This window comes from Taudactylus pleione, unplaced genomic scaffold, assembly GCF_031769625.1.
Source record: "Taudactylus pleione unplaced genomic scaffold, aTauple2 ptg000007l, whole genome shotgun sequence".
Classification (NCBI taxonomy): Eukaryota; Metazoa; Chordata; class Amphibia; order Anura; family Myobatrachidae; genus Taudactylus; species Taudactylus pleione.
The window spans coordinates 28,638,114-28,664,974 of NW_028284410.1; the positions used below are offsets into that span (position 1 = coordinate 28,638,114).

Genomic DNA, 26,861 nt, shown 5'->3' on the forward strand with positions numbered 1-26,861 from the left:
TAGGATGCCAACAGTTACACTAACGACAGCGGCATACCGAGAGCAGCATCCCGATTGTCAGAATACATCTCTAGATGGAGCGGGCGATGTGGTCCCCATTGCCAGCAATGGGGTCCTGGCAGCAGCCTTTCTGGCTTCAATGAAGCTTTCCAGGCATTTCCGGGTCCCGCAGGGTAAAACAGTCATGCAGATGCACAGACTGACCGTTGTGCATGCGCATGACAGAGTAGTCTATCGCTGGCAGTGATAGGCTGCCAGCAGCTGAGCAGAAGACCCTACAGATGAGGAGGACGTCTCTGGACCTCGCCGGAGAGGTAAGTAATGGTGAATACGAGAGGCATATTCATCTGTATCACTGGGATACTAAACAAAATATGGTGCTGGTATTTAGGTTTGTTGGTAAATGGGGCCCAATGATCCTTCAGAATCACTTTAAATATTTTTTTGGTGCAATCAAAATTCTAGCTATGTCCCTGCTTCCAAGAGATGGATAAGTTACATGGCAATCTCAGGGATGGTGAGCTAAATACACATATGGCAAACTGATTAAAGATAAAGTGCATGCTAATTTTGATGCATTTCTCTGAAATAAAGGTTGTTGTTTCTTGGTTTTACTTTGTAATTTTTCAATACACTGTAATGCTTTATTTTCAATGTTATAGAGATTTATCACTTTGAGAAAGTAGTCAGGGAGTGGGGAAAACATTTAGGCAAAAGTCAGTCTTCCCCAAGCCACTGACTTGGCTCAGTTGATATACTCACCACTCCGCTTTGTTCTTCGGGAGGATTCCCACCTATCAACAGCAGGTGGGTTAGGCAGCAAGCCTCCCGAAAATGCTGATGCAGAGGAAAGTGAAAGAATTTTCACTTCCTCTGCCTGTGAATAACGCGCCGTGCGCACGTGCCCATGGGTCACGTGCATGCTCGTGTCATGTAAGCGCTGGCATGTAATACACAATATCTGTCTCTGTGACAAACTCACTGCAAATGTCCTCCATGGCCATTCATTTATAATGGGAAAAGAGCCCACAAAAGGGCAAGAGCTTCCCCCTCTACTTCATCCTCTTCAGAGGATATTCATATTAGGAAGAAAAAACCTTTTCCTATCAGAAGTTTTGAGACTTCTGATTCTTCTGACTCTGAGGTAGAGAAATCTCCTCAGCACTGTGACCAGTCACCTCCCTGTTCAGGGAACTCACCAACCCACAAGAAAACAGGTAAAAATAAAAATAAAAGTTTAGCCTAGGGAGACCTGTTCAGGTGTCATTCCCTTATTCCCTGGAATTGTCCGTAGCAGACAACAGGCTAGTGCTCGGAGCAAGCACATCACCTCTGTCCGTAGCTGGCAAGATACCTCTGCCCGTAGCCGGCAGCACAAAGGTACCTGCCCTCAGCATGTGGGGTCACCTCACAGACAGTCGCACACTTTCCGCAGGGATCGTGGCCACTCTTCCTCTGTAGACTGGGAATCAGAGGAAATTACCAGAACCTCCGACTCGTCCCAACATGGAGAATATAGTGAGATTCAGATGGCCAAGGTTGCTTTAGCAGGGAAAATACTGCCCACTAAGATATATCCCACACACTGGGCCTTAAAAAGCAACTCTGAGGTCCAAAAATTTGCCCAGCTGGCATTTAGAGCAGCACTTGTCAAAGATGATGAGTTGGTATTACCATCCTACACGGGTCTACCAGACATGCCCGCACTGTTTGTCAAAGTAGATGAGTTGGTGTTATGATCCTACACGGGTCTACCAGACATACCCGCACTGTTCGCTCCCAATATTGAGCCTGCTCTAGCCTCCATAGTGGGAGAAAAGAGGCACAATGATTCCTCAAACCGTACCACGAGAAAAATTCAATATAAAATAGCCGACGCAGCTGGCCCACTGCTCTTTGTATTAGATAAAGCAGAGAGAGAAGGGGAGTCTTGCGTCTCTCTGGAATTTCTGGTGGCATTCAAGCTTGCCCTTCTTAAGGCCATTAGCAGAGCAATACTCATAATAGGCCAGACGTTCAATTATATCACCAACACCCGCAGGCCCAGATGGCTTACTGGTGCAGGACTCGCAGACCTAGCGCCTAAATCATTAGAATTCCCTAACCTTACTGCTGCAGACCTCTTCGGCCCTCAGTTTATAGAGAAGGTTAAAATAAGACATAAGGCAAGGAAGTCCTTTTCAGACCTCAAAAAAGTAAATGAACCCTTCGAGAGGCCCTTTCTTTAAGGGGGTCAGAGTTCGCGAGCCACAGGTTCGACCCGAGACTGCCAAGGCACAAGAAGAGCCCAGAGAGGAGGCTTCGTGCACCGATCCAACGATGCCCCAAGAGGATCGTACTCTAACACTTGGAACAATGCCAAGAGAGGCCGTAACTATGGTAAGTTCACCCAGTTTCCCTTCTCTCCACAAAACTCTTAAACAATCATATCTAAAGTGAAAAAAGATTACCACAGACAAGTGGTTGCTGAAAACGATCCGTTCAGGGTTAAACATCCCTCTAATTCGTTTTCAAACCAAGCGGGTCATATTCCTCGTCCAAGGAATTGCAGCCCTCAGCTAGATGAGGTACTGACTACAGCCCTCCAACAAGGAAAGATAGAACTGGCAGACCTGATGGCAAAAGGCTGGATCAGCCACTTTTTTCCCATAATAAAGCAAGACGGCTCTATAAGACCGGTATTAAAAGTCAAAGCTTTAAATCAATAGTTAAAACCAAAACACTTTCACATGGAAGGTATTCCAGATATTCCTTACCTCCTCACAATAGACTGCTTCTGCGTAAAGATAGACCTGAAAGAAGCTTTCCATTCCATATCAGTTCATCCGAATCACAGGCGTCTCCTCAGATTTTTTTGGAGAGACGCCTTATTCCAATGGACAGTTATGGTGTTTGGCCTCTCTTCCGCTCCCTACACCTTTACACGGGTCATGAAAGCTGTAGTGTCCCACTTACATCAGCAAAGCATTCAATGTATCATTTACCTAGATAACATACTACTGGTACACTCAGACCACAACACCCTACTGAGACACAAAGATTCAACCCTTTCCCTACTAACAGACTTGAGATTCATATTAAACACTCAAAAGTCAGTGTTAGCTCTGACCCGGAACATAACATTTCTCGGTTTCGATCTAGATACCCATTCTTTCTCCCTGGCAGTCCCTCTAGAAAAATGGCTAGATACGAAAGAGTACATACAAAGGACTTCCCAGAAGCGCAGATTATCCCTCAGCTCCTTAGCAAGGATTATTGGGAAAATGATTGCTATGTCCCCTGGTTTCAGACATGTGCCCTTGTCATGCAGAGAGCTATAAATGCTCCTAAGATCTCTGCTTCACTCCCACTATTCCTGGACAGACACCATTTTCCAAGTGGAACAGTCTCCCTGTACCTCCTCCTCGCCCACTCTTAGACCCAACACCCCATATGACGATCACTACAGACGCATTACTAAAGGGTTGGGGAGGCTTCTCTCAAGAGAAAGCAGTCAGGGGCACCTGGTCACCCCAAGAATCCAGTCTCTTCATAAACGTACTAGAACTACGCGCAGCAAAACTGGTTCTAAAAGCCCTAGTTACCGAACACACGAGAGCTATGCCTGGACAATACGACCGCGGTGTCATACATAAACAGAATGGGGTGGTACCAAATCACTGTCCCTATGCAAAGAAGCATTAGAGATCTGGGATTGAGCAGTCCAAAGGGACATAATTTTACTAGCAACCTACAACCCAGGAGAGCTCAACGAACTCGCAGACTCACTATCCCGAGAAAGAATCTCCCTGGGATCTGCAGCATTGACAAACCAGGTTTCCTAAAAATACTCCAATCATTTGGAAATCTAGAAATAGACCTCTTCGCCAGCCCCATGAACGCCCAAGTTCCACGTTTCGTATCCAGAATATGGACAAAAGGGGTATGGAGAATGGATGCAATGTCTTTCCCTTGGGCAGACCTGTCTCGCCCCTATGCCTTCCCACTCCCTGCCCTCCTCTTGAAAGTCCTACAGAAAATCAGGGAGGAGCGAGTACCCAGTATTGTGGTAGTATATCCGATATGGCCATCCAGGGTATGGTTCTCCCTGATCAGACAATTATGCATAGGACCCAAGATTCCCCTGGGGTTATCCATGGACTGTTTCCAGGGAACTCCAGAAATTCTGGAACCACTTCCCCAGTGCATGTGGATGACAATATTACTAGGTTGCTAACAGATCCAGCCCTAGCATCCCCCACAAAAGCCCTAATCAATGCATCCTTAAGACCCTGAACTAGAGCCAGGTATGCAGCGATAATTAAATAATTTGACCTCTGGCGGTCCCAAGGGTCTTTTTCAGACCAATCCTCTCTACTACATTTAGCCTTAGACTTCTTAGCATGTAAATACCAATTAGGCCTAGCATCGGCCACCATAAAGTCATATGGTTCTGCCTTAGCCATCATGATCCCAAACCTAACAGACAATAAACTTTACCTTCGTCTGTTAAGGGGTATCTGCCTCTCCAGGCCCATACAACCTAAGTACTCCCATACCTGGAATATTGAACCCTTCCTCTCTGCCCTAGCCTCTTGGGAGACAGAGAACAACATTACCCTGTTATCCCACAAGTTGGCATCCTTGCTAGCTTTAGTGATAGCAGCCAGAGGGGCTGAATTAACCCTTATACATACCTCAGACCCATGGTTATCACGGACTCCTACAGGGTACCATATCATTCTTAAAGGTTATAAAAAGACGTCTTCGTTCAATAGCCCAATAGTAGAATTCGATTTGATACATGACACTTCAGAAACTAACCTGTGCGTGGTTTCATGCTTATCATCTTACTTGGCCCTCACAGCACCAATAAGGGACAATATCACACAGCTATTCATCACTTGCAGGAAACCATTTTGCCCAGCAAGATCCTCTACTATTAGAGGATGGATTGTGACATCCATGAGGGAAGCTGGGATATACACTGACCACTTCAAAAGCCATTCCTTAAGGGGAGCAGCTGCAACAAGAGCAGCAGCTGAAGGCATGCCCCTACACTCGATCATGCTAGCAGCAAGGTGGGCCTTGGCCTATACCTTTGCAAAGATTGAGTTTCTCAGAGCAACCACCAGGTATGTGGTAGTCTACCCACCTGCTGTTGCTAGGTGGCAAGCCTCCCGAAGAACAAAATACTAGTTTGCAGGAATCTTTGACCTGCAAACTGGATTTGTTCTAGGGAACAGGATTGCCACCTAGCAAAAGCTCCCACCCTACCCTCCCTTTTCTTACTCTCCTTTTCTAGGTCTGTTGTTTCCTCTGGAGACTCTCACTTGATGTCTGTTAACCTTACCTTTCTTGTCCTTAAGGCACAGCAAGGGACCCAAAGAAGCCTCAAGCAACCACCAATAAGAACAGAAGTAACCCGGTACTCCAGACAAGATTTCCAGCCTAAGTTTGGAATAGCTGTTTCCTGTCCAGTTCAGATTCCACTGTTCAAACCATTTTTTCCTTCCAGAAAATCATCAGTTACAGTTCAATAAAAATTGTTCTTGTTGTGAAGCATTTACGTTTTCATCCTTTTTTCCCTTTCAAACTAAGGTCAAAAGGTCAAATAAAGGCATAAGGTATCAGGTATACAGGTTTACCTTCTCTCACACCGTTACACTCTGGGGACTAGATTGTCACCAGCGTCCTTTCCGAAAAAATCTAAATTCGCGGCTAAGGCATGCGCCAACGTGACCGCGGGCATGCACGTGACCCGCAGGCCCGCGGTCATGTCGCGTTATTCACAGGCAGAGGAAGTGAAAATTCTTTCACTTTCCTCTGCCTCAGCGTTTTCGGGAGGCTTGCTGCCTAACCCACCTGCTGTTGCTAGGTGGCAATCCTGTTCCCTAGAACAAATCCAGTTTGCAGGTCATAGATTCCTGCAAACTAGTGTTTGTGGTTGATTAGTCTCACAAGCTTACTACTTGGCCAGCACACACGGTTACTATACATGTCTTTCATCTACAGGACTGCAGGTGGACATGTAGGAACAATCTAGAACAAAGCATTGTTGTGACTATGACTGCAACACATGTACAATATGAGGATCCAACACAAGAATACTGCTGATTAAACTGTTTAGATTTTTACTCACCCAGCACTGTGTAGTTTGGGTGCTGACTTTATGCAAGAACTATGATCCCATTTGCTGTCACACTGCGGAGCTTACTCTCTGTATACAGCTGCACATCTGAGTGTGCTCATCATACTACTCTTCATTATCAATTTTCCACTTAAGTATATTTAGAATGATTTAATAGAATTCCATGCTAGAGCAGTCAGCCATTGAATTAGGAGCAATGTGCTAAATTAGTTGCAAGTTGCATATATTAATTACTGTTAAATACAGTATTTCTTAATTTGACACAAATGACAATTAAAGGGCTCAATTATAAATTAACATGCTCAGAGTTGTTTATGTCAACTATGGATGGGTGTGTTGGCTCTTTGCTCTGTTGTGAATGTACATTTTAATATGCTGATTTATTCTCATTATTATTATTATTATTATTATTATTATTATTATTATTATTATTATTATTATTATTATCATTAGTTCCTCATATAGTGCAACATATTCAGTTGCTCTATACAATTTGGAACAAACAAATATAAAAGAAACCTGAGCAATAACAGACAGATATAGAGGTAGGAGGGTCATGCTCGTAGTTTACAATCTATAGGGAATGAGGCAATGATACAAAGGATTGGTGCTACAGTACCTATTGCATAAAGTGTGTACAATTTTTTGCACATCTTTAGATGGTATTAGCTATTGTAGCCTATGGTCTTCAAATTGCAAAACATTTTAGGAAATTATCCAGAGAATCCCTTCCCGGTATCTCCACTAGCACCTACGCAATCAGCAGATCGTGCATTCACAGCAGCGTATCTGTGGTCCAAACTGAAGTAAAGTAATCGCATTATTATAGCTCACTTCACTTTTGCGCATTGCAGGGATTAGCTTCAATCCTTGCATGTGAAGATTAGTAAATTTAGCCAATACTTAATTCTTATTGCTGCGATACGGCAATTAGAAATTATAATTATTGTGATCAATTCCAGATAAATGGTAAATATGCCCCATAGTTAGTTAAGTGGTTGCTCTTTACTTGGTGGATTCCTATGAAAGTGAATGGTTCATGGTGTTAAAAAAGGAAATAATATAATTTAATTGGTATACGGCAGGATGGCATCTCATCTGCAATGTGGTACATCCTGCTACTTATCGGGTATATAGCAGCGTTAATTACACCGGTATGTACCTAGAAATGTGATTAAAAGAGCTCCCGAAAAGAACTATCCTTTGTGATAGAGGGATTTCCAGGTTTAATACCCATATGTCCCTCTGTGCATGGGCAGAACGGTGCGCGTCGCCGCAGGGGACACTGTGAGGAATCCGACTGGATCCCTCCCAGAGGAAATGCAGAAAGAAACCCATGGGCTTCTATTGGGTAATGCCATTGATACCCACTGGGTCCAAACTCCAGAATGGATCGCATTCCGGAGCTTGGTACATATGGAAATGCAGCCAAAATGACGAAAACTGAATTTTTGGAGTTTTGGATGCATTTTCATGCTAAGTACATCCCACCCTTTTAGGTTGTTGGATTCTGTGTTGCTTGATTTGTAGGCACTAGACATGATGTAGTGTAGCGAATACTACTGTGAGTTTCTATGTTACATAGATTAAGCTGTTCTTGTGATTTAAGGTTATTGTATATGGTACAGGAGTGGCCAGTGTTTAATGTTCTTACAGTATATGTTCATAACTACTCAGTGAGGCTGGGTCCCTGGGGTTGTCAGTATCATCTTAGTAAGGATAGGATTAATTTCTTTTAAAGTAAAGTCACCCAATATTATTTGTAGAGCACGTTTCAAAGGTATATATTGCTTTTTGTGATATTTATCTTGCTGAGCAACACAAGATAAATAGGCGCCGGAACAGGGGCGTAAGGGGCGACTCGCCCCTCCCAAAAAAAAACATTTGAGAGGTGCCAGTATATGTATTGGGTCATAGGGAGCAGAGTTACCAGGCACAGAAATATTCCCTTTTCCAGCTGCTCCACCTCATCCCTCCCCACAGCCCTTCTCTGCTCACCTCCTCTCTCCTCCACCTAGCTCCAACCCCTACAGTGGCTAGTAACTGCGAACTCCCCTCTCACTTTATTTATTCCTCCCCTCTTATGCCTCAGCTCCCCCTTTGTACATTCTCACTCCACCCTTGGACCCAAACACCCCCCTCTCGTGGCACCCCCGACTCCCCCATCACGGCACCTCGCCCCCCTCTCTTGGCACCCCCCTCTCGCCCCCCACGTGTACATATACACACATATATATATAGGCACCAAAATTATTTTATATTTTTGCCGCCCAACCTAAAACAGTGTGGCACCCCTGACTAGATTGTGAATGATGCTTTAATTGTATTATTGTAAAAGCAGAATATTTCTACCTCCTGTCAATTTTACCTTCCTCCTTCTCTTTATTTTAACTCTCTTACTTTCCATTTTCCTTCCCATGAATTATTACTTTTGGAAAACAATCAAGTCTTAAAAATCTGTGTAAATAGGTGCTGAGGAATGGCTTTGACTCCCATTGTTTCATATTTGCTCCTGCTGAGACATTGTACAGTATATAATCTTGTATTTAAAGTATACCAGTTAGCTACCTGCATAATACTACCAGTGACTAGCGCAGACACATTAGTGTACACACAATGTTTCTTTAAGTGAGACTACTAGCCTGCCAAACACATTTCACTTCACCATATTTTAAACACCCCCATAAAATCCATCTGCACCTAATTTTGCTGGTTGGCAGATGCTCCAGAAAATGTGCTGGGTGGATTCATTCAAGCTTAATTTTTATTCTCTTTAAATACTGCACAGTTTAGCCTCATTTAAGTCTTAAATGAATTATGAGGGTGAGGGAATATCGGCAGAGACTTTTTAAAATGTAGCAGAGTTTTTTGTGCATGAAGCTTTTTACTGTATAGTTTATCTCCAAATTTACTTTCCCACAGAAGTGCAAATGGAAGAGGCAATATATCCTCCATTATACATAAGACTCCATGGCAGTGGCATCACTAGGGTGATGCAGGGGGTGCGGGCCACACCGGGTGACACCATATGATGGTGTAACACCAAAATAGCAGAGTTGCTGTGCTATTGTAGTGTCATCCATCAAATGTTGTCACCAAGCAGCGGTGATAGATGACGCAGGCATGCGATGGCCCTTTCTGTTACAATGATATGTATTTGGTCTTTACTAGGCCTAATGCAGTTCTCATTAAGTTATAGAAACTGTCTGTGGTGTATGCGGGTACCCTATCATATGAAGAGTGCATTAATGTGGTATATAGAGACAGGATCACCATCATGTACTTTACTGTAGGGATGTGCAGGCTCGGATAGGTTCGAGTTTGCACGTGGAGTTCGGATTTTTCCCTCCAAAAAAACGGAACTCAGAACGAGGCAAAACGTCATCTTACATGGACGAACATCATCATTCCTGGACAAAAGACCAGGAATGAGTTCCGTTTTTTTGGAGGGAAAAATCCGAACTCCACGTGCAAACTCGAACCTATCCGAGCCTGCACATCCCTACTTTACTGATATACTAAAATTATACTGCATTCCCAGGACTATGGTGTATTCACTACAGTTCATAATCTAGTACAGTAGATTATACTCCATGCCCCAGTCTAACACTGGTGAGAGTATATCAATTATAACACATTTATTATTTATTACCAGTTATTTATATAGCGCACACATATTCCGCAGCGCTTTACAGAGAATATTTGTCCATTCACATCAGTCCCTGCCCCAGTTTAGCTTACACTCTGTTTCCTATCACATGCTCACATACACATACACACTAGGGTTAATTTGTGTTGGGAGCCACTTAGCCTACCAGTATATATATATTTTTGGAGTGTGGGAGGAAACTGGAGTACCCAAAGGAAACCCACGCAAGCACAGGGAGAATATACAAACTCCACACAGTTAAGGGTGTGGTGGTAATCGAACCCATGACCTCAGTACTGTGAGGCAGTAATGCTAACCATTACACCGTCTGTGCTGCCCACACATGGATAGTGCTATATCAAATGCTATTTCAAATGAAGACATACGTCTTTGATACATACATATTAGATACTACCTGATGTGCCTGGTTTCACCCAGGTAGACTTTAAATATTTACTAATTTTTCAATATTAAAATATAAATTAAGTGTATTTTCTAAAACGAAAAAAAGTGTTAAGTCCTTACCAATGGTGACTCCAGAAGTGGGGAGCAACACCAACTGTCACCCCAATTGCTGCCAAACATCACTGGCAGTTGGTCTGGCTTCCCCATTTAAATATTGGAATGTGCTGCAGCCCCACTTCTGGGGTTGCCTATTAAGGTATAGAGTTATCGCTATACATAAATAGACCCTAATAGACAATAATTAACAACACCTGAGACAGAGTAGACAATCTATTTAATGCATTATAGCATAAAGAACAGTCTCTTATCAATATGCATAAAGATGAATGAACATATACTGTAGCTATATGAATATAATCATGTCATTTTGTAACATCGTTGAACAAACATTACTTCATCATTTTTTTTCCCATTAACAATAATCCATCACATTTTAATATTTTTTTTATTAAAGAAAAACACAAGTGGAAAAAAATATAATGTAAGATTAAGAGGTTCATTTGTGGTGAAATTCTGAAGGGTACTGACACATTTTAATAACCGTGTCAAATAATTCTTATTTCAGGCCGTTAATGGCTGATTCTGCATTAATCAAACTCAAAGCATGCTCTGTGGATTAGAGCTTGATATTAATTTCATGCCTTTAATTCACAGCCAAATCTCACAGCTGCGATTTTAAAGTTTTCTTTGTGTCCCAGAAAATGGGATAATCTTATGCACTTTTCAATTATCACCACCTTTTATTAATTCTTAGAGATGGGTGGGGTTAAGAAGATATATTGCAAATTTTAGTTTAAGGTGTTGAATTTTTGTTAACAGCTTTTAAATGGTCTCTACATGTACTTTCAACAGCATGAAAAATAACACTTATTGCCAAATTGATGTTTTCATGAAGAAGAACAGCATGAAGTAAATATTTATAGATACAAAATGAAAGCATTGATACAATCAGTTATTTTTACTGAAATATAGGGTGTCTACTTCTTTTGAGTCAATACTCATGCACTGCAAATAATGTTTATTTGGTAAGCAATGTTCACAATGTTTAACTGTAAAGAAATGACAAGAAATTGAAATATTACTTCAATTCACAGCAATAAAGTTTATATTTTCTGTACTATATTATGATCATAATCTGTAATTGCGCACACAAATACAGGAGAATGGATACCAATTTTCCACTATGACAGATCATTTTTAATGCAACAGAATAAGGCTGTGAAATCTGAGGACAAGGCTCTAGGTAGTGAAAACATGGATCAATTTGATGAAAAGTAACCAAGCTGGTCAACCTGGTATACATTCAGGAAGACGGCTGACGCAATGCCGACAGCCGGCTTCCCGACTAGTGAATCCCGGCGAGGGTTAAATGACAGGCGTCGAGATCTCGACGCCTGTAATTTTACCTATGCCGGGAGACCGGCACCCGATCGAAGTGATGCCAGGCGCCGACCACGGACAGCCGCGCGGGGGGGGAAGAGTTAAGTTAGGGGCTCCCGGGGGGGACTTAGGGTTAAGCACCCCCTCGGGAGGTTAGGGTTAGGGGGAGGGAGGGTTAGGCACTCCCGGGGGGAGGTTAGGGTTAGGCACTCTCCCGGGTACTTAGGTTTAGGTGGCGGGGAAGGGGGGGTTAGGTTTAGGCACTTAGACGGGGGATTAGGGTTAGGCATGGGGGGGGGGTGTTAGGGTGAGGCACCCTAAAGGAAGGTTAGTGTTAGGGGGTAGAATTAGATTAGTTTATACTTACCTTTAGGACAATCAGGATTTCCTCCTCTGTTGGGCTGGCGTTGCCGGTATTTGAACCGCCGGCCATGCGGCCAGCGGGAAATCATACCGAATGCAGTCAACCTAGCTATAGTCTTTTTCCCTTCAATCATATCTTACATTCCCCATAACCTTAACCAGCTATACCAGCAAAAACACAGACCGGCACCCGATCGAAGTGATGCCAGGCGCCGACCACGGACAGCCGCGCGGGGGGGGAAGAGTTAAGTTAGGGGCTCCCGGGGGGGACTTAGGGTTAAGCATCCCCTCGGGAGGTTAGGGTTAGGGGGAGGGAGGGTTAGACACTCCCGGGGGGAGGTTAGGGTTAGGCACTCTCCCGGGTACTTAGGTTTAGGTGGCGGGGAAGGGGGGGTTAGGTTTAGGCACTTAGACGGGGGATTAGGGTTAGGCATGGGGGGGGTGTTAGGGTGAGGCACCCTAAAGGAAGGTTAGTGTTAGGGGGTAGAATTAGATTAGTTTATACTTACCTTAAGGACAATCAGGATTTCCTCCTCTGTTGGGCTGGCGTTGCCGGTATTTGAACCGCCGGCCATGCGGCCAGCGGGAAATCATACCGAATGCAGTCAACCTAGCTATAGTCTTTTTCCCTTCAATCATATCTTACATTCCCCATAACCTTAACCAGCTATACCAGCAAAAACACAGACACCTCAGGGCAAGGTTAAAAGTCAACTAGGCCTGGACTGAAAATAATAAAGTGTCCAGTGGTGCAAGTAAGATGGTACAGGTCAGGATGGTGCACCATTAAGTAATTAGTAACTGGCAGTGGCGTCATGAGGGGGGTTCAAGCTGTACCCGGCTGTCACCCTCGGAGGGGGTGACACCAAAATGCCGGCTCCTCTGCAGTGACATTCTCCTGCAGCACCTGGCTCCTGTCATAGAAGAGCCCAGTCCCCGGGGCAGTCCAGCATCTCCTGCCTCATTTCTTAATCTTGCCCTGAGACAACTAACATAAATATTATATAACCATGCAGAGGGCCCTAAGCAGTAGCTGGGAAGGGATCCGGTCATATTAGTCTAACTTCCAGGGTCTCCAGCTCTGCTTTGGAAAGATGCCACCCATACCCCCAACATTTGTGAGCAGTACCATTACCACCTGAATCTCTTATTATACAATATGTGATCTATGCAACAAGAACGTTTATAAAGCTGACATAATATATTTAGGTGTAAGTTATGCTTTTTTCCTGTATGCAGTACATGTGGGGATCACGGATCATTAGGCCTTAAATATAAGCTCAGACAGGGAAGCATCATATGTAGTCATACTTAGTGAATACTTTGGAATACCTGATGCACCAGTGCATAGTTTACACTGCATATGTTCATTTCTGTAAAAAAGAGCCTAAAGTAAGCAAGGATGTACAATGACTTTAATGCAATCATTATTTGATTGTGCTTCTTAAAGGGCTCATTCACATGTCACAACTGAAGTGCACCTTGTGGCAGGTTTAGTCTGGTCATGCTGACTGCATGCAGAGTGCACTAAAAATAGAGCGCCCATTAGTGATATCAATGATGTGAGTGCACCTTTCCCATTCACAATGTAATGAGACGTGCCAGGGACACTGCATGCATCAATGATCCAGACAGCTGCCCTGATTTCAGCTTTCAGTGCATGCAGTCAGAGTACGGTCAGAACACCGCATGCACTGTGCACTTTCCTTCCGAGTCATCTACAAGCCCTAAAAGTTTGCACTATTCTTTTATACTCTCATCCTAGAAGTAAAAGGAGGTTTTAGCCGTGGGTATGAAAAATAAAGCTGGGGTGAGAAAATGATTCTTATCTGTCATTGTGTTTAATTACACTTTGGCTGTAAGGTCTGCATTTACAAACAGTACTTGCTCATTCTGTGCAGTGTGAAGATAGGAGTTGGTACCCCTCAATCTAAATATTTATTTTTCCACTCTAAATGATAATGTATATGGAAAAAAACGCATGCTACATTGGAAGTCATCACAAATCATGGAAAAAAGCTTCTCTAATTGCATTTTTAATAACATAGCACCTGCCTTTTTTTGTTACACAAATGAAGTAAACAGATGGTATCTTGGTTAGGTGACAATTAGTCATTTCCAAAGACCCTGCATCATTATCATAACAAAATTTACATGTATTGCAGAAGAGTGCGGATTCAGCATGAGAAATCTGTAATAAATCGCGAGGTGCTGCTCTTTTCTGCAATCGTTTTGCAATGTTCAGATACATGAAGGATTTTAATTAAGTTAAAATAAATGTGCTTGTATAGAATGCAGAAAGTAATCATGTTTGGTAATTATAACTGCCCTCCTCTGGTGAAGGCTGTGTGTGTTTAATTTAAAATGGGTATAAACTCAAAAAATGAAAGTGCTTATTTTCAAACTCCATATGTACATTGTTGATTCATATGTAATGAGTAGAATTTCATATTGTCTTAAAGCAGTTTTTCAGGACTAGTTCTAGTTTATACAACAATAATTTAGCTAGAGGTGTATGGCGCGGTTCTCCAGAAATCCGAATCCACCCGAATTTCAAGAATCCGGACAGATCCCAGTCATGGTTCTAATCTTCCCGTGGTTCAGAATTCGGTTTTCAAAATCCAAATTTTGGGTTTTGGATTTAAAAAATTACATGATTTTAGCTGTTTTTAAAAACTTTTTTATCAATTTTTTTTTTTAAACCCAGATCCAAAACCAAAACACATGAGGGTGGTTTTGCAAAATCAAAACACAAAGACTAATCCAGATCCAAAACCAAAACACAGGAGTCAGCGCACATCTCTACATTTAGCTAATGCATGTTTTCCATACCTTTAGATGAGTCAGGCCAAATGTGAGGACAGTTCTGTCTCAGACTGTAAGATTGGGAGGTAAGTCCCATCCATTGCTGCTCCCCATACGAGGGCTGCACATACAATGGTGAGAGCAGTTTTCAAATGCTCTTTTTAAGGATGAGGAACATGCTAGGAGCAGGACATGGCATCAGTGTGCTGGACACGGCCCCATGACTCATGACCACAACACCTTTATTACGCCAATTTGTCCCAATATGCAACATCAAAATTGAGTCTCGAGATGAGCCACAACTGTTATAATTAATTACATGTGAGCAGGGCCGTAGCTAGGGTAGTGCAGCTTGTGCCATCGTACAGGGCACCACTGGTCAGGGGGCACTGCTTTGGCCTGTCAAATTTCTGTTTATTATCATTCTTGCTTGTAGCTTCCTCTTATTTCATCCCCAGCATCTTCTGACCTCTCCTATCTCTTCCCTGGCCCTTCCCCATGAAGCCATGGCCCTTTTTTGGGTGCATTATGTCCCTTTTAAATATGAGGGGGGCGCCAATGCTCTTTATGGCACAGGGCACCAAAAAGTCTAGCTACAGCTCTGCATGTGAGCAGATCAGACAGCTAAGGTTGCCAATGAATCAGAAGCATCCATCTCAGTGGTAAAGTGCTGGATAAGGAATCTGTGGGATGTAAGTTTTGCTACAGCGGAGATTAAAGGGTCTATGTACTAAGCCTTGGAGAGAGATAAAGTGGATCGAGGTAACGTACCAACCAAACACAAATATAAAGAATAAAAAAGGCACAAATATAAAGCGCTCTAAAGGTATCCACATTAACACCAAAAACCAAAGGTGCACATAAACCTTAGTGTGTCATATATAAGTTAATCGTCATAGGTATAATATGCTCCTTAAATGTTTGATCCACATGAGATATTTTCAAAGCAAATGTTAGTTGATTAGTAATGAGGTTAAGCTCCCATTTGCTTCAATGCTTTAAATTATATACAATCCTTCATATTCCTCTTTGGTCAATCTGAAAAAAGTATCTTACTTCCAATATGAACTTTTCAGCAACATAGTTTGGGAAGACACAAATAACAGAAAAAATAGTGCAGAGGATCCTTTAAACACATATATTTAATAACAAGTTGCACTTACAATAGAAAAAAGCGTATACATACAGTACCTTGCAAAAGTATTCACCCCCCTTGGCTTTTTACCTTTTTTGTTACATTACAACCTGTAATTTATTTATTTTTTTAATCTTATTTTGGTGAAGTGAAATGAGAAAATATATAAGAAAGAATCTTTCTAAATAAAATTCTGAAAAGTGGCATGTGCATATGTGATCACCCCCTTTGCTATGAAGCCCCTCAAAAGTTCTGGTGCAACTATTTAACTTCAGAAGTCACATAATTAGTGAAATGAAGTCCACCTGTGTGAAATCTAAGTGTCACATGATCTGTCAGTATAAACACACCTTTCTGAAAGGCCCCAGAGACTGCAACACTGGATTGGGTTATAAAAAAATATCCAAATCTTTGATGATCCCCCGGAGCACCATCAAAGCCATCATCAAATGGAAAGAACATGGTACCACAACAAACCTGCCAAGAGAGGGCCACCCATCAAATCTCACAGACCGGGAGAGAGGCAGCACAGAGACCAAAGGTAACCCTGAAGGAGCTGCAGAGTTCCACAGCAGAGACTGGTGTATCTGTGCATGTGACTGCAATAAGCCATACACTCCATAGATACTCTTGAGCAAAACCTGTTTCAGTCTGCCTGTGATTTGAGACTGGGACGGAGGTTCACCTTTCAGCAGGACAATGACCCGAAGCATACTGCTAAAGCACCACTCGAGTGGTTTAAGGGGAAACATTTAAATGTGTTGGAATGGCCTAGTCAAAGCTCAGATCTCAATCCAATTGAGAGTCTGTGGTCAGACTTGAAGATTGCTGTTCACAAGCGGAAACCATCCAACATGAAGGAGCTGGAGCAGTTTTGCCTTGAGGAATGGGCAAAAATCCCAGGGGCAAGTTGTGGCAAGCTCATAGAGACTTATCCAAAGCGACTTGCAGCTGTAATTGCCGCAAAGTGGCTCGACAAAGTACTGACTTTAGGGCGGTGAATAGTTATGCACACTGAAGTTTTCTGTTATGTTGTCCTAAATGTTGTTTGATTCACAATATAAAAAAAACACAACTTCACAGTTGTAGGCATGTTCTGTGAATGAAATGATGCACAGCTTCAAACAATCCATTTTAATTCCAGGTTGTGAGGCAACAAAACATGAAAAATGCAAAGGGGTGTGCCTACTTTTGCAAGGCACTGTAGAACACCATAAGTGGCAAACAGCAACTGGTAGGTCCTAAATGTCCAGGATGTAAAATGGACTGGCTGCACCCCGATACTGGAATTTGAGGTCCACCTCAGTGGCACCACACCAGCAGATGGTCAGACACTAGGAGTCAGAAATATAGCAGAAGAGCCACGCTTAACGCGTTTCAGACACAATTCTCCTTCATCAGAAGGACAATTGTGTCTGAAATGTGTGATGAAGGACAATTGTGTCTGAAACACATTAAGCTTGGCTCTTCTGCTATATTTCTGACTTTTGGTTTAATTGTGCATTTATCTAAGGTCTTTTTCCTCTACTAATTTTCAAACACAGCCTGTAAAGTGACAGTCAGGAGCTGGTTGGTACTTTATCTTCGTACATTTGATCTCTCTCCAAGGCTTAGTACATAGACGCCTGAATTCCTCTACGAGGGTAAAAATCGATATGCATAACATGAAAAAAATGTGTATAGGAAAAAGTACTCGCTGTGGTCTACGCATTGAAATGTGTCCCCAGGCAATAGATCCTGCCTAGTATTAACTAATTTCAACACTTAATCAGCTTGAGTGTATGAGATACACTATGCAGACAAAAGTGATTGGACACCCCTGCTCAAGTGAAATGGTTCCATGCATACCATTGCACACAAGTTCCAAATGACCACTAATGTGGCAGTTTTGACATGAACACTTCGTAGGGAGGCCCATGCAGTTGCAGTTCTATGGAAACAACAAAAAATTTTTTTTATCAGGACGACAGTGCCACCTCTCATGTTTCCCAGCCGACACTGGAATGGTACTTTATACAGAAAATTCGGTAACCCGGATTTACTGACCAGTTCAGAGTCCAGATAATAACTCCATTTAGAATCTCTGGGACAAATTGGAATGACGGGTGTGTTCTAGGCCAACTCGACCTTCTTTAGTGGCACAGTTGGTCACTGTACTTAAGGCGGAATGGCAAAACATACCACCTGCTGTTGTCCAGGAACTTGTGCACAGTTTGCCAAGAAGGGTGTCTGCAGTAATCACTGCACGTGTTGGACCTACAAAGTACTGACATCTTTAAAATCTTGTTGATCTATTTGCTGTCAGTGTCCAATGACTTCTGTCTATATAGTGTATATACAGTCAACATCATGGCTTCCTACTGTGCAATATGTGATATGCAGATGATTGGTTTTTGATTTTTTAGGTTTCTTAACAATCAATTTCAAATTCATATTCTGAAATTGATATTTATAGCTGCTCCAAGCGATGGCCGGGGGACTTGCCCACTCTTCTGGGGGGCCGGGAGCGCCACCTGATTTTTGGGAGGCTCCCGGTCGTTCCGGGAGAGTAGGCAAGTATGTCTTAAATGAATCATATGAGGTCATAATGTGAGTTTCCTTGTGGTATGCTGATTTACAACTGACAGAATGAAGGCAAAGTATGATTGCTCTCCATAGGGAGTTATGCAGTGTTTGTTGCTCATCTTGCTGTTACTGTACCCATGTCTCTGGAGCAATGTACATGTTAAGTTGATATTTTTGTGACTACGTCAATTCCTCCACAAACTTGTTTATCTTGTCAAGTACATCACATGTAAAATCTGGTATAACTTAAATTATGGAAGGACTGTTAACAAAATAGATGTCATGCTTCACTGCCCTGCCGTTATTGTGGTTTATTCAGTACTGTGTGTGACTGCGGACAGTGCATTGTACCTCCAGTCACAGCACACTCCTCCATCTGTATTAAGCTTTAAAATCACTTAGAAGGAAACTGCAGATGTGGGAAGACTTTGACAGAATGAAATGAAAAATCAAATTGCCTTAGTCCTTGAGAAGATGAATTTTCAATATTTTATCAAAGCATAAATATGTATGTGCCCGCGTCAAATATTACAGGGCTCTATATAGAACCTACACTCCTCCCATGTCATAAATATAGGGGTTCAATCATTCAAGTGCTTTGTACAGAGCATACATGCATACAAAGTTGTTTTTTTCATGCTGGTGTAGTATTTTATTATTAATATTCCTATGGACAGAACTGAGTGAATACACTTGTATCTAGAGGATACTTGTACTGTAAGTGAAATATTTAACATTTATTTATATTGACACCAGTGTTTTAACTGTACAAAATGTGGTGAGTGGTATGATATGTGACATTCATAATGTCGACATGGCCATAATGTTTACATGACCATGTTGGCATTCATCATGTACATATCATCCCTGGTGGCCCAGTGGAGACTTACCTGCCCAGCGGCCCCGTGTGACAGTGACTTCTGGTACAGACATCTGATGGAGCGGTAGTTCCATTTAGCATTCTCCCCCTATCCCTAATTCCTCTCCCTTGTGCTCATGTTGACATTATCAATGTCGACAAAATATATCACACCCCTGTTAAATACAGTATTGATTCCTATCTATCTATACACTCTAAAATGTCGCTATTTAGCATTATAAGTCACACAAGAAATAATTGCTTTCAGACTTTGATTGTGGTTCCAAAGCACAAAAAGATATTATTCACCAAAAAGCAGATAGTTACATGCTGTGATCTAAATACAATTAGCGCAAACAAATTATACAGTCACAAGGTACAGTCATTACATACGCATGCGCTCTGGATCCAGATCCCGGCATCAAAGATGAAACCTCCGTTACAAAGAAGAAGAAGATGACTGACTAGCTAGATTCAGAGAGCTTGTATATATACCCTTACAGAGATAGGCAATACAATAGAACAAGTTGGCATGATTCCATTGGTTCTTCTTCCTGGTTCTTCTGTTACAGTACAGTTCATGGGTCAGTTTGTATGATCACAGTCCAGCCTCCAACAGCTCTTTGTGTCCATTTTCCCGCTGAATAACAAATCTAAACTGGCTGCATTACAGAGTACATTTTAATGCCTAACTCTCTATGATCCATAATTTGCAGATGCATGTTGCGATTTCCTCACCGATGGAACCATAAGTCTGCAAATAAACAGTAGTTCAGAACAACACCAAACACGGTCTGCTTATCATGTACTAAACCTGAGACCTTGAATACAGTCGCTTTATTACATACTTAATAATGAATAAAGCCTTGAATATTAACCTTAATGCTAGGGAACCTTTTTATGTAAGTGTGCAGTGTGTAAGTGTAAGGATATTAAGAAAAGCCGCTAGTTAGCATTGTGCGTCTGCGTGTTTGTGAAGTACACCGTGATACATGTTTTGCAGGGTTGGTCATATTATATGTTTTAGTAAATGTATGTATTTATATAATGAGGACTTTTAACATTGTTCTATTGCGTGGGAATCGCACGACGCTAAATAATAGCATCTCCGTATGTACTTATGTGTGAGATTCGCTAAAATGGTGCTGGGCAGCCATTCGCAAAATGGCGTCTTGTTGCCATTCGCAAAATGGTGTCATGCAAATTTTAATTTTAACAGATTCTGTCTTAGCCAATTATCCAGCTTCGACAGTCCACCCTTTGACAGCGAACAACATGCTGTCACACTCTGATTTTACAATTAATTTAGGCTTACGTTATGACATATTATTTAATGTTATATTTTGGGATGGCACAAGGTGGTTCTTAAACCATCAATAATGTGTCTCTAGGAGGGGACATAAAACTACCCTTATACGCACACCGCAGATCTTGGGAGATCATGGGAAAGATGTGGGGATGCACTAATCCTATAAAGGAAGTCTTGAAGGGGAATAGGGACTTACATTATTTAAGATGTTTAAAACTGACATTTCATAATACATTTCATGCATGTCTGAATTTTATACATAATCTGATGGTACCTTCTAGTTCAGGGTTGTAATGCAGTCCTACATTTACCTCAGTATTCATATTGTTACTCCTAACCACCATCATAATCTCATTCCCTTCGATTTACCTTATATTTACATTTTCCACATTTCGACACAGTAGGAACACACCTGACACATATGCCAATTGCTAAGATGACAACCAATATAAGGATCAGGGGTTTACCTATGCTAGTAATCATTTCCTGGACCCACTCTCCTAGACCGGAGAACCATTTCACTGGGTTCAACCAAGAAACCCATTCCTCTACCGTCTCCTCTACTTCAGCCACTGAAGCATTATGATTCTTTTGAAACTCCATTTTAACTGTAGAATTTCATCCATCTTCCGGTCTATCACCTCCTTGGGGTCACTGGTATCATTTGTAATGTATGTGCAACACTTTACAATAAATTGGGTGGCCAAAGTTACACAATACCCTCCAGTTATAGCTGTTAAATAATTTTAAACTAATCTGTGTTGCACTAGTTCTTTCTTGTAGGCCTATAACTCCTTACCTGTGTACCTAAATGTGTCATCATACATCTTGGTGATATTATCTATTAATTTAGCAAGGTCTTGAATATATCTGAAATTTAGTGTACCCCGAGTGATCCTGGTGGGGTCCAATGCGACTAAAACTTGAAAGCCAGTTGTCTCACTAATTAACTGTGTGGCTTTATGTACATCACCAGGTATCATATTTCTTTTGTCTCCATGTTCATACTGTGTGCGAAGATATGGTGATGGTGTGTTTTTATGAATACCAAGCATTTCACCATGCTAAGGGTCATAACCTCTGGAAGTACTCTTCTCAGATAACACAAACCTTCGGAACTCAGAGAGAGCCACTTATACGCTTTCCTTCCACATAAAATACACATCATCTGAGAGAACATAAGGAATAGTAAACATCATTATCATCACACACATTACCCTAGCAAGTGATCCTATTTCAGGTTCTCCCATTTGACTCATCCAAGTTTCTGGTTGTAATACCTTGACACAATACCCTTCTGGTACCCTACCAACCATTTCTTTGGTGGAACTTAGTGTATATTTATACCGGAAGTGTCTTCCACCTAGTCTAATTGTGCGTAAAAGTTCAAGTTTTATAGGCTCATAATTGGCTCTTAGTGAGAAGGTCATCGTCTGGTTATTCCCAGTCACCTCCCAACTTCCTGGTTTATTGGAGTTGGTGATGTTCAAACATAAATGTGATTTATCTACCTGGTACTGGTGGAGTTTAAAATGAAGTGGTTTGGACTTAAACATTTTCCATCCAGTGCATCCCCTCTTTGCAATTCTAAAACTTCAGAGACATTTCATGGGAATGGCACTAAACCTACATTATGCTGTCCCTGGGGCACATGAGAACACACCCAACAGTCAGTCTGGTTTAAAACTTTGCCCACCATAGTATGATAATCCTCTAAAGGATACCCACCCCATAGTATGATAATCCTCTAAAGGATACCCACCCCATACTGGTTATACTTAGGTTGGCACTGCTGGATGCAATGCTCATCAACTAAGGACCCACAAATCTCACAAATACAATAATCCTCAGATGATAGACCTTCACACTGTCTCCAACTTTCCAACATAGCAGATCTCTTAACCATTACTGTACTGGGTTTGGTCAGATACTCCCCCAGTTGGTCTAGCACTCCTTCTCCCAACTCTACTCCATTGATATCACCAACAGCTCCCCTCTCTGTCCTCTGTCCTCTGTCACAGAAACAACCCAAGATAATGAGAACTCTGGGAGAAAACACAAAGATAACCACAGCAGACCAATTCTTTGCTGAAAACAAGGATCTACAAATTTCTGTAGCTCAGGTATCTCACTGTAACCTTTAACCTTCCCGGGAACAGACTTGCAATTGACAGGTCTACGTTATCTGCCTCGATTCCACCTTGTCTCTCCACTGGTTGGTTGACCTTCTTACAGTGAGTGTAATGGACCCAGGTATCTCTCTCCGCCACTATCAATGAAGTTGTACTCGTCAGGAACACCTGATATGGACCTTCCCACCGATCTGTCAAACAACCTGAACACAAGAAATTTCTCATAATAACAAATTCTCCAGGTTCAACATCATGACAGTTTGTTTCAGGCATATCATGTGAAAACAATTTCAGTTTTTGCTGTTGCTGTTTTAACTGTTTACTCATTGTTATAAGATACCTTAGAGTTACCTTGTTGTTACTTTTCAAATGTTCCTGCAGACTTATAATCAAATGAGGTTGTCTTACAAACAGTATTTCAAAGGGGGATAGATTGAGAGGGGGTCTAGGAGTTGTCCTGATACTATGAAGGACAAGTGGTAGTGCTTCTGGCCACCCCAGTCCAGTTTCCGCCATGATTTTACATAATTTATTTTTAATAGTCCCGTTCATCCTCTCCACCTTGGAACTGGCTTGCAGTCGGTAGGGGGTATGAAATCTACTATTAATACCCATCAACTTACACATATTTTGGAAGACATCACCTGTGAAATGAGAACCCCTATCACTTTCAATAATTTGAGGGATACCGTATCTGCATACAAACTCCTGAACTATTTTCTTAGCAGTAAATGCAGCAGTATTTGTGGCAGCTGGGTATACCTCAACCCAATTAGAAAACACATCAGTGCACACTAATACATACTTGAGATTCCTGCAGGGTGGTAATTGGATGAAATCAATTTGTATTACCTGAAAAGGTCCGTCGGTCGGAGGAATGTGGGATGGTTCAGTAGGGATCATTTTCCCAATGTTTTTCCTCACGCTGGTCAGACAGGACATTGCTCTCTTTTCCGCTTGGGAAGAAAAATCCAATTCACACCAGTATGCTCTCACCAATTTGCACATACCTTGCTTTGCTTTCCCAAGTGAGTCAGACCGTGCGCTGCCTCAGCCAGGCTTGGGTAGTACGCCTTGGGGGCCACTGGCTTACCTTGTCCATCTCTCCAGAGTCCAGAGGACTCTTCCCCACATCCCTTGGACCTCCAGACTGCCTTTTCCTGAATGGAACACAATTTTGTATCTCAATTAATTTCAGCATCTCAATAGTTTGAAACATCATTTGGTTAATGGGCATGTTCACTTTTAACCCTGCTGCCCATTTGGCAGCTTTGTCTGCCTTGTTGTTGCCCAGTGACACCGGATCATCCTCATATGTATGGGCTTTACACTTAATTATCGCCACTGCCTTAGGCAATTGGATCGCTGTCCTTTTATATGTCTGGAATGTGCGATTGGTGTGCCTGCTGCTGTCATAAAATTTCTCAGATGCCATAGAGCACTGAAATCATGTACCACTCCGAAGGCATACCTAGAGTCAGTGTAGATATTAGCAGATTTGCCTTCTGCTAATTCACACGCTCTTCTTAGTGCCACCAGCTCAGCCACTTGGGCAGAGTAAGGTGGACCTAGAGGTTCGGCCTCTATGATGTCTTCGTCATTTACCACAGCATAACCTGTACATAACTCTCCAGTGTTAGTTTGTCTATGACAACTCCCATCTGTGTAAAATGTCACATATATATTTTCTAAAGGTGTATCCCGTATGTCAGGTCTCGCAGTAAAGGTCTGATTCAGATATTCCATACAATCATGTGCATCAATATACTTGCAGAACTCACCTTCCGCCAGCGACTCACCTCTCTCCACCCTTTATGCATCCTGTTGCATATATGGTAAATACATTGCTGGGCTTAACGTACTGCACCATTTGATGGTGATGTTTGCAGGTGCTATTAGGGCTAGTTCCCATTTTGTGAACCTAGCTGATGAGACATGTCTGGTTTGGGCAGAGTTTAGCAAAGCAGATACAGCATGGGGAGAATAGACAATCATATCATGGCCTAGTACCACATCCTCACTCTTACTGACCAATAGAGCAGTTGCTGCTACACTTCTTAAACATGTTGGGAGTGATCTTGCCACAGTGTCCAATTGTGCACTGTAGTATGATACGGGCCTCCTGGCATCACCATGTTTTTGTTTGAGGACACCTGTTGCACAAACATCAGCTTTTGTACAGTACAAATCAAAAGGTTTTTCATAATCAGGTATTCCCAATGCAGGTGCTCTTGTCAGACTATCCTAAAGGTTAGGAAAGCCTGCTCTGTTTCCTCTGTGTGTATGACACGATCGGGCTTTGAGGAAGGCCAAAATAGAAAAACCTGGGATCCATACTCTGCAGTATCCACACATTCCCAAGAAGGTACGGATTTGCTGTTGGTTCTGTGGCAGTGTCATGGTCTGTATGGCTTGGATTCTGTCATTTGTCAGATGTCGTAACCCCTGGGTTAGGCAATGTCCCAAGTATTTAACCCAGGACTGGCATGGCAGTAGTTTGTCCTTAGCAACCTTGTGTCCTGTTTGCAAGAGATGAAGCAATAAAAGTTTAGTATCATTTAAACATGACATAAACGAATCAGAACACAACAATAAATCATCCACATATTGTATTAGAACATCCATTGGCAGGTTGGCCTGGGAGAAGATACTGGGGCTGTCTATGAAGCCCTGGGGTAATTGTGTCCATGTGTATTGTACACCCCTGTATGTAAAAGCGAATAGGTACTGACAGTCAGGATAAAGAGGTACAGAGAAGAAAGCAGAACAGAGGTCAATGACAGTAAAATGGGTGGCATTTGGTGGGATCTGCATAAGAATGACAGCTGACTTTGGCACTACGGGAAATTGGCTCTCTACTACCTTATTAACCCCTCTAAGGTCTTGTACCAGCCTATAACCCCTCCCACCACTTTTCTTCACAGGAAAGATGGGACTGTTGGCTACACTTACTGTGCGGACTAAAATTCCCAGTTGTAATAATTGCTCAATTATGGGATAAACGGGTACTGGGGAATTTTGGGAGCTTGCCTACTGTTTTTTAGATTTACCATTACGGGAGCTACGTTTGCCATCAATCCAGTGTCCTGTCCATCTTTGGTCCACAGTGAACCTGGAATTTGGGATAACATTTAATCTACCTGAGATGGATTTTTACCTGAACCGGTAGAGTGATACATTAACCTTTGGGGAGTGTCCAATATATCCCTCACCTCGTGTGTCACTCTCTCTTGGATATCTAGGAATATACCATCAGGGGTACAATATATGACACATCCCATCTTACATAACAAATCCCTTCCAAGTAGGTTAGTAGGAGCCACTGCTGCCAGGAGAAAATAATACCTGTTATGCAATGGCCCGATAGTAACCTCTGTGGATTTGGTTAAAGGATAATGTTGCACTTTACCCATCACACCCATTTCTGGTACTGTCTCGCTGGTCACCTGTAAATTAGCTGGAGATTTTATCACTGATCTGGTTGCCCCTGTGTCTACAAGAAAAGGATGTTTAGTACCAGCTACATCTACCATCATCACCGGTTCTTCCCTAGTACTTCCAGTTAACCTGACTATCTGTAGACTACAGGTATGACCTGACCCCTAGCGTTGACTCTCATTCTCCAAAACAGCATTTAAGACCACAATTGGAGCAGGTGACTGTGGGAAATTTCCTGCATTCTGCATATATCCCTTATGTGGATATCTAGGTACTCCCTGAATAGGGCGTCCTACCGTCTTCACCTTACAGTTCCTACTTACTTGTCCCACTTGGTTGCAGTGAAAGCACCTTCGTAAGTGGGGTGGGTGAAAAGGTTGCTGTGTGGGTGGGTGGTAGAGAAAGATTGTGGGTATGGATTTTGAGGGTAATATGGTGGCTGTGGGTAGTATGGGTTTTGTGGTTGTGTGTGATAAGTGGGGTAGGGCTGTGTTTGTGGCTGCGCAGGATTCATGGGGGCGTTTAACTGTGCAGGTGTATATGTGTCTGGTGGCTGTGATGTTATATTCATTCCTTCTAGAGCTTGAATGCTAACAGCCATTAGCTTCTTGCTCTGGGTCTCTCTCTTCTT

The 26,861-nt window shown here is 42.3% G+C and overlaps 1 protein-coding gene and 1 pseudogene across 1 annotated transcript in view; both read left to right on the top strand.

Annotated features, from left to right (window-relative positions):
* The window catches only part of CSMD2 (CUB and Sushi multiple domains 2), a 1,115,355-nt gene that overhangs the window by 666,493 nt on the left and 422,001 nt on the right, over positions 1 to 26,861 (top strand). The gene's annotated exons all lie outside the window — the stretch shown is intronic.
* LOC148543009 (uncharacterized) lies at positions 946 to 5,434 on the top strand (annotated as a pseudogene).